The following is a 9,488-nucleotide window of genomic DNA, read 5'->3' on the forward strand; positions in this document are numbered from 1 at the left end:
CTTGTGTGCAGTGTTGTCACTGACCACTTTTGCTACTCCCTCCCAAGCTGGAGTGGTGAGACTGATGGGCCTCCTGCAGCCAGAGTTGGGGTAGAGGACATCGTGGCAGGTCTCCACAGCATCCAAAAGGCGTCCCATGGATGTGTCAATGAACCAGGGGGCTGCACTCTTCTTGGCTTTTGGGGCCATGTCTTCACTGGAGCAGTCCTGGGCTGCAAGCATTGAAAAGTGCCACGTGGCTGCAGTTTAAATATGGCGCTTGGAGAAAGGAAGTGTAGAGACAACGGCATGGTGGGCAAATCGGAGCCCGGCTGCCAGTGAACTGGCGTGTTTCCCGTCACTACATAATTTATGAAGCAGGAAGGGGACGACACTGTGCAAGAATCCGCCATTGTGGCCGGTACCGCACTTAGTGCAAATCTGGGATGATTCCACCCATAGGGTGGGACGAGGCTCATATGGAGCATAAATACCACCAAAGACCAGTTGGGCTTAATGCCCTGTTTCAGTGCTGTAAATTCAATTTAAGTGGTCATCTTCATGTGAGCCTAGATGGTGAACATCAACAGGCTGGTTTAGTATGTGCTGAACTATAGATGGATCTGATCCTGTCCTCGCTTCCAGCATGAGTTGCTGGGCATTGATCTGCACTGGGACTGATTTAGTCTTCCTTACCTTACAGACATTGTAATCGCCCAACTGCCACCCCAGTTCAAATATGTAAACTCAGCACAGCGCAGGAATTGAATCTGGAACCTTCTATTCAATATGCTTTAGTTTCTTACTGCCTTTTGCTAACAGAGCTATCAGGGGAGCTCTTATGTGCTGATTGATGAACATAGGTATAATTATTGATATTTCTGAGATATGCCATTACTGAACCATCAGGTAAGGATTACACATTAATTTAGTGCATCCGTTCAATATTCACCATGATGAATACAGTACCTTTACAGCTTGGTCCTGCTTGCTCCACTTCAGAGGGTTCTCAAACTTGCACTGCCATCCTCCACAAGCCACAGAGCACTGGATGTGAGCAGGGATAACTAGTCACATGTTCTCTCCCACTTTGGTATTCAATTGGCACTCGCCTTCTACAGACTCCCTGGAAAAAAGCCACACATGTTTTAGATTGCACAATGGCAAAAGAACTGCTGCACTGTCAGAAGTGTTGTCTCTTGGCGGAGACATTAAACCGAAGTCCATCTTCCCTTTCAGAATCACTAGGTGTTATTTCAAAGAAGAGCAGGGAAGATCTCTGCATTATCCTGGCCAACAATTATCCCTCAACCACTATTACTAAATAAAACAGATTGTCATTATGGTCATTATTACATTGCTATTTGTGGACCTTGCTATGTTCAAATTGGCAATTGCATTTCCTACATTACAACAGTGACTGCACTTCATTGGCTGTAAAATGCTTTGGGACTTCCTGAGGTCATGAGAGGTGCTGTATAAATGCAAGTTCTTTCTTTTCTTTCTAACAAGATTAGATATTTCTCAAAATGCTCCCAAGTCTGAAAAACCCCAAATTGCTCTAGTCCCTCACAATTCAAATCTTTAACATTTTGGATCAGCCTCATGGCTCTTCTCTGTACACTGCCTCCAGTTCTTGAACATCTCCCATGTGATTAGTGACCAGACTGAACACATTGTCCATGATGTAATAAAACAGAAAATGCTGGAAAAGCTCAGCAAGTCTGGCAGCATCTGTGGAGAGAGAAACAGTTAAGGTTTTGAGTCCATATGACTGTTGTTCAGACTTGAAACGTTAACTCTGTTTCTCTCTCCACAAATGTGTTTATTTTAGACTTCCAGCATCTGCAGTATTTCCTTCTATTCAAGAAGCAGTTTGACCTGAGCACAGAACAGTTTGATTTCCTGAGACTTGAATTCTACTGACATGCACTATATTTCCACACATGAAAAGACCTATGTTGTTACTTGTGATTGGACATTCGTGAAGATTTTAAGTGCATGCTACCTAGTTGGTTGTTGTGTGCAGTTGTTCTAAAGCATAAAGAACAGAGCAAACTAAGTAGGTATTTGGGGATCTCCCTCTGTAATATGATATTAACATTTATATAGCAATTCAGATGAATGCACTTCTTTAAGTGAGTTGGGCTTAAAGATTTCAGGTCCGCAAATTTGTCTTGATATTGAGGATAATTTTTCCAATTTGCCCATGGAAAGCCACTCTGTATGGTAGCATATGTCAGAAATTTGGGGTGTATATAGTGTGTGATGAAACCATCTGTGATGTGCACCTGAATTTCCAACTATGCTCCTAGTCAAGGAGGCTCCCCACTAGCAGTGAAAAATCAAACAGATGCTTCTACTATATTTATTGAAGTATAGGAAGGAGTTGACCAAAGTGACCTGCTGAAATTGAGTGCAGATGGGTTCAGGGAGCATGTGCGGTCTGTGTTATCACACAATCACTACTTCCTACCCCTGGATTTGGTGCTATACTTAATGAGAACCTGGGGGAAATCAGTGAGTGCATGAAGTATGCAATGATCTGCTCTATAAGATGATCAATCTGTTCATAATGGATGTTGACGGGAAGGAAATATTTCACTGGTTGAGTTCAGCTCTGCCCAGCCACTTCTTCCTTAGCTTCACTTGTTTTATTGCTTTAATTTCCTGTCCCTGATTCTTATCCAGTGATTCCCTGCTGATAAGCGAACATCTGTGGATGTTGTGTATGGATAAGAATGAGCTCTTCTGTGATGCTTGCCAAGTTGAATAGCTTGGTGACACTGTGTTGGCTCCCAAGTGGCAATTGGTCAATTACATTCAGTGCAGGCATCTCACTGCCCCTCATTCCAAACTGTGTAGGAGCTGGATAAGAAAGCATGCACATTGTAACAGTGGATGAGGGGTATCTCTGAGTGATTTCTAGGTTCCCATTTTGATATTGTAGATGTGCTGACTGTGTGTTCTGGGGATTGTGAGCTTGGTACTAAAAGAAGGTGGGAGCAGATCCCTTTCCTTCATAACACAACTGCCTAACAGACAGGATGCATAATAATACATCCAGTTTGTGGTCCCTTTGCTGAGCCACAGATGCAACCCTTCACCTCCTCAGTTTATAGAAAACTTGTTCTTCATCCTTGTTGCCAGCTTAAGTTCAGCTGATCCTGCTGTACAGAGGCAGATGCTGTTTACGTTGTTTTTATTTATTCGCTCACGGGATGTGAGCGTCATTGGCAAGGCTGACATTTGTTGTTCAATCCTAATTGCCCTTGATGGTGGTAGTGAGGTGCCTTCTTGAACTGCTACGGTCTATGTGGTGTATACCTACAATGCTGGTAAGAAGGGCGTTCCAGGTTTTTGACCCAGCAGCAGTGAAGGAATGGCCATATAGATCCAAATCAGGATGGCGAGTAACTTGGAGGGGAACATGCAGGTAGTGGTGTTTCCATGCGTCTGCTGCCCTTGTCTTTCCAGTTGGTAGAGGTCGCTGTTTGGAAGGTGCTTGGTGAGTTGCTGCAGTGCATCTTGTAGATAGTACATACTACTGCCACTGTGCACTGGTAGTGGAGGGAGTGAATGCGTAAGGTGATGGTTTGGGTGCCAGTCAAGCAGACTGCTTTGTTCTGGATGGTGTTAAGCTTCTTGAGTGTTGTTGGAGCTGCACTCATCCAGGCAAGTGGAGAGTATTCCATCACACTCCTTGTAGTATACGGGTATATGGCATAGCAAAGGTTAATGTGGGACTGGAAAACAGCACTGCCCACAGTGTGATGTAAAGGGACACATGACATGAGGCTAGAGTCAGTTGCGGACTGGAGACCGGTGTAGAAGCAAGCATGGAGTTAACTCATAGCTTAGGCTATACCCTGTATGTATGTACACAGCTATGTGTTATCAATAAGCACTTAATGTTCAACCATACAAGACTCACGAAGAGGTTCTGAGACCTACCGAACATATACAACACTCCAGACTTGTACTTTGTCGATCAATATAAGCTAGCCACCAAGGAATCCAATAGGGAATTTAAAAGTACCTTCTTCACCCAGAGTATGAGAATATGGAATCACAGGGAGTGGTTGAAGTGAATAATATAGTTGCACTTAAGGAGAGGTTAGACAAGCATACAGGGAGAAGAGAATAGTGGGGTATGATGATAGATTTAGATGAGGAAAGATGGAAGGAGGGTCAAGTGGAGAATAAACACTGGCATGGACTAGTTGGGCCACATGGCCTTCAAACTTCAAAGAGACTTCAAATGGTTCCAACTTACTTACTGAATAGTTCCCCAGGAAATATTAGACAGAAAAATCCTAGTCTAACGCCTGGGACTAAATGCAACTGACATCCCCACCCAATCATTCACACTGACCACACCACCCCCAACTTCCCCCGACCCAAGCTGACTAGCCTCCATCACCCGACCCTCTGACACCCTCCCTGACCCGACCTGACTAGCTCCAACCACCCAACACCTGCCCCAACCTGACTACTCCCCCAACGCTCCCTCCTGACCCCCCCAAACTGACCTGACCACCCTACCTACCAACTTATCCAGCTGCCACACTACCCCCTTAGCCACTTACCTCACCCACCCCTTACCTACCCTAGCCACTTATCTTAGTCCTGCTACCCTCTTAGCCATTCACCTTCTTTCCGTAGTTTTTCAAAGCAACTTTGGGACATTTAAACTCTTTAATTATCAGAATACGGCAGCTAGCGCTGTAAGAAGGGGGCATGGTTTCTGTGCAGATTCCCTTTGCTAATGTCTCAGAGGTTTCCTGAGCTGAGTCAGTTTGGAAGGATTCTCCATTGGAAATTTGCCCAGAAAAATTGGAGGAAGGCAAGTGTGTAGTTTTTTGTCTGATCAGGGTTGGAAATAGGCGTTTCAACCCTGATGGAAAGATTTGGGCCACTGAAATAGCAGCTGTTCATGCCCGGATGCATCTCACTGGGCATGCAGGGTGTGGGTGAAAGTTTCTGCACTCAAAGGTCATCTGCAGGATGAGCAAATGTCTAAATAAAACAAATAAGATGACACACTGAGCAGAGAGGTCAACCCAGGCAAAGATTTTTCCCATCATTGAACCAGGTCTCCTCAGCATAAATTACAACAGCACATCAATGATATTTAGAAACATAGAAACATAAAACGTAGAAAATAGGAGCAGAAGTATGTCATTTGGCCTTTCAAGCCTGCTTCACCATTCAATATGATCATGATTGATCCTCTATCTCAACGCCATACTCCCGCTCTCTCCCCATACCCCTTGACACCTTTAGAGTCCAGAAATATATCTATTCCCTTCTTAAATATATTCAGTGACTAGGCTTTCATAGGTTCACCACCCTCTGACTGAAGACATTTCTCATCTCAGTCCTAAATGGCCTATCCCGTATCCTGAGACTGTGACCCCTTGTTCTATAACCCCCAGACATTCTTCTGTTTCAGTCTGTTAGGGACTTACATTTGTCTTCACTAATCTTTTTCTTTTTACATACTTATAGAAGCTTTTAGAACTTATAGTCTGCTTTTATGTTCCTTGCAAGTTTACTCTCATACTCTTATTTTTCCCTCTTAATCAATCTCTTGGTCCTCCTTTGCTGAATTCTAAACTGCTCCCAATCCTCAGGCTTGTTACTTTTTCTAGCAACTTTATATGACTCCTGTTTGGATCTAATACTATCCTTAATTTCTTTTGTTAGCCATGGTTGGGCTGCTTTTTATGTTGTGCTTTTGCACCAGAAAGAAATGTATAACTGTTGCAATGCATACATTCATTCCTTAAATACATTCATTCCTTAAATTGTCTATCCACCAGCATGCCTTTTACTGAATTTCCCCAATCTATCTTAGCCAACTCACGCCCCTTACCGTCGTAGTTTCCTTTGTTTAGATTTAGGAGCCTAGTTTCAGATCGGACTACTTCACTTTCCATCCTAATGAAGAATTCTATCATGTTATGGTCACTTTTCCCTAAACACAACAAGATTATTAATTAACCCCTTCTCATTGCATAATACCAAATCAAGGATAGCCTGTTCCCAGTCAGTTCCTCGACATACTGGTTTAAAAAAACCATCAGGAATTCACCTGCTACAGTATTTTTGCCTAGTCTATATGTAGATTAAAGTCACCCATGATTACTGTAGCACCCTTGTTACATGCATCTCTAATTTCCTGTTTAATGCCATCTTCTACCTTATTACTACTGTTTGGAGGCCTGTATACAACTCCCACTAATGTTTTCTGCCCCTTGTTGCTTCTTAGCTCCATCCAGACTGATTCTACATCTGGATTCTCTGAGCCAGTATCCTCTCTCACTATCGTATTGTTTTCATCCTAAACTAACATTGCCACCCCACCTCCTTTTCCTATTTGTCTGTCTGTCCTAAATATCGAGCACCCCTGGATATTCAGTTCCCAGCCTTGGTTACCCTGCAGCCATGTCTCTGTAATCACAATCATATCGAAACCATTTACATCTATTTGCGCTGTTAATTCATCTACTTTATTGCGAATGCTCTGTGCATTCAAATACAGTGCCTTTAGAATTGTCTTTTTAACATTTTTGCACTTTTTTTGTACTATGGTCCTATTTGCCTTCCACTTTTGCTTTCTACTTTTCTGTCTTTCATTCCTACCTTTGTTTCCCTCTCTTGTATTTCCCCGCTCAGGTTCCCATCCCACTGACAGTCTAGTTTAAACCCTCCCCCACAGAACTAGCCAATATCCCTGCGAGGATATTGGGCCCAATCCTGCTGGGATGCAACCTGTCCAGCTTGTACAGGTCCCATCTTCCCAGAATCGGCCCCAATGTCTCACGAATCTAAATCCCTCCCTTCTACAGCATCTCTCCAGCCACGCATTCATTTGGTCTACTCTCCTGTTCATGATCTTGCTAGCACATGGCACTGGAGTTATCCTGAGATTACCAGCTTTGAGGTCCTGCTTTTTAATTTATTTCTTAGCTCCCTATATTCTGCTTTCAGGGCTTTGTCCCTCTTTTTACCTATGTCGTTGGTACTGATATGGACCAAGACCTCTGGCTGTTTGCCCTCCCCTTCAGAATGTCCTGTAGTTGCTCAGTGATGTCCTTGACCCTGGCACCAGGGAGGCAACATACCATCCTGGTGTCACATCTGCGGTTGCAGAAATGTCTATCTCTTCCCCTTATGATAGAATCCCCATCACTATTGCTCACTCTTTTTTCTCCACCACCCCCACACCCCCCCTCCTTCACACCCCCAACCCGCCACACCTCCCACCTCCCCCTCCCGTGCAGCTGAACCACTCGTGGTGCCATGGACTTGGCTCTTACTGCATTCCCCTGAGAAACCATTGCAGAAAATGGAAAATCTGTTAGAGAGGGAGATGGGATTGACCCAGGGGATTCCTGCACTACCTGCTTAGTGTCTTTACTCTATCTGGCGGTCACCCATTTCCTTTCTACCTGTGCACTATTTACCTGCGGTGTGACCACCCCACTGTACATGGTATCCACAAAGATCTCATCCTTGTGGATGCTCCACAGTGACTTCATCTGCAGCTCCAACTCCAAAACGAGGATTTTGAGTAGCTGCAGCCGGAGCCACTTTCTGCACCCGTGGTCGCCCTGAGCACTGGAAGTGTCCCTGACTTCCCACATCACACAGGAAAGTACAGTAAACTCCCACCATTTGCACCCCCCTCCATCGCGATTTAACCGCATGAAACTTTTTGTGCATCAAATCACAGTTTGCGCCCCCGAAACCTCGCTCATCCACGGTTAAAAATGTAACAATCCCGATTTAAACAGCACACATGCACAAAGGTTAATAAAGAACATACTGTACCTTTTAAAATTCCATTAGAAACGCTGTTTGTCCTCTAAGAAAGCATGCATTCGCACTGCAAAATTCCCTTCACTTCGCATGTGCAGTCTCCATGTACATGTGGGTTGCTGAGATTTACGGGATTCTACAGTGGTACAGTATTTTGCAGTACAATTACAAGACAGGACAGCACTTTACTAAAAATGTGAGTCAGAGCCAAGCAGAAAACGGCCCAGGAAGATGATGACACTTGAACAAAAAGTCACAATCCTAGATAGACTGCAATATGGTGTAAGAGCTTCCATGCTGGCCAGGGAATACTCTGTGAATGGATTGACAATCAGGTACATTAGGGAGTCTGAAGGAAAGATAAGGGCCGTTGTTAGCATTTCTGGTAGTTGTACTCCATGATAACTTTTGTAAGCAGGAGAGATCCATACTTGTAGGAAATGGAGAAGTTACTCAACGTGTGGATTGAGCACCAGCATCAAAGGAGGACCCCAGTTAATGGTCCAATCATTTGAAACAAAGCCCTTGAATTGCACCAGAACATAAAGAGTAGTAAAGAGGGTAGTGCTGCTGACAATGAAGGTGGTGCAGAAGGTGCCTATCCTTCTATTTCCAAATAATTCTCAGCCAGCACAGGATGATTTGAGCATTTTAAAAAGTGTTTCGGGCTGCATAATGTGAAGTTAGGAGGGGAGGCTGCTTCCGTTGACCATGCAGCTGCAGGAGAGTTTCCCCAAGGTGCTGCAGGAATACACTGAGGAGAGAGACTACCAGGCAGAGCAGGTCTTCAATGGAGACAAAACTGGCCTGTTCTGGAAGAAGATATCAAGTAGGACCTACATTTCAAAAGAAGAAAAGACAGTTCCTGGGTTTAAAGCAGCAAAGGACAGGCTGACACTTCTGCTATGTGTCAATGTGGCTGGCTTTAAATGTAAACCAATGCTGATTTATAGGTCAGAAAACCCTCCAGCTTTCAAAGGGAAAAATAAATGTCATCTGTCAGTCTTTTGGAAGGCTAACAGCAATGCCTGGGTTACAGCACCCGTATTTGAAGACTGGTTTGCCAGTTGCTTTCTGCCAGAGGTCTGAAATTATCTGAGGGAAAATAACCTGTCTTTCAAAGTCCTACTAATCCTCAATAATGCGCTTGGGCATCCACACTCTCTCGCTGAGAACCACCCAGATGTTGAAATTTTGTTTTTATCCCCAAATACGACCTCACTTATCCAACCAATGGACCAGGGGCTCATTGCCTTATTCAATGCTTACTACACCTGACGAAGTTTCAGCCACATCCTTCATCTTCAGGAAGCAGACCCTTCAACCACAGTCTGTGATTGCTGGGTGGAATTCAACATCCTCACAGCAGTAGGCATAATTAAGGACTTACGGGATGAAGCCAGAGCTTCAACCATAAATGACTGCTGGAAAAAAGTTTGACCTGAGGCTGGGAATGATTTCACAGGGTTCTCCAATGTGGATACTGAAGTTGCCAAGATTGCTGATTTGGAAAAACAAGTTGGAGGGCAGGGATTTGAAGACATCACCACAGCTGAAGTGAATGAGTTGCTTCAATCTCATCAAGCGGAACTCTCTACGGAAGAATTGGTTGAACTGATGAGATTAAATAAACCTAAACAGGAGCAGGAGCAGGGAGAAGAGCCTTAAAAGGCTCAGTTCAC

The sequence above is a fragment of the Cetorhinus maximus genome, chromosome 12 (genome assembly GCF_964194155.1).
Source record: "Cetorhinus maximus chromosome 12, sCetMax3.hap1.1, whole genome shotgun sequence".
Lineage (NCBI taxonomy): Eukaryota > Metazoa > Chordata > Chondrichthyes > Lamniformes > Cetorhinidae > Cetorhinus > Cetorhinus maximus.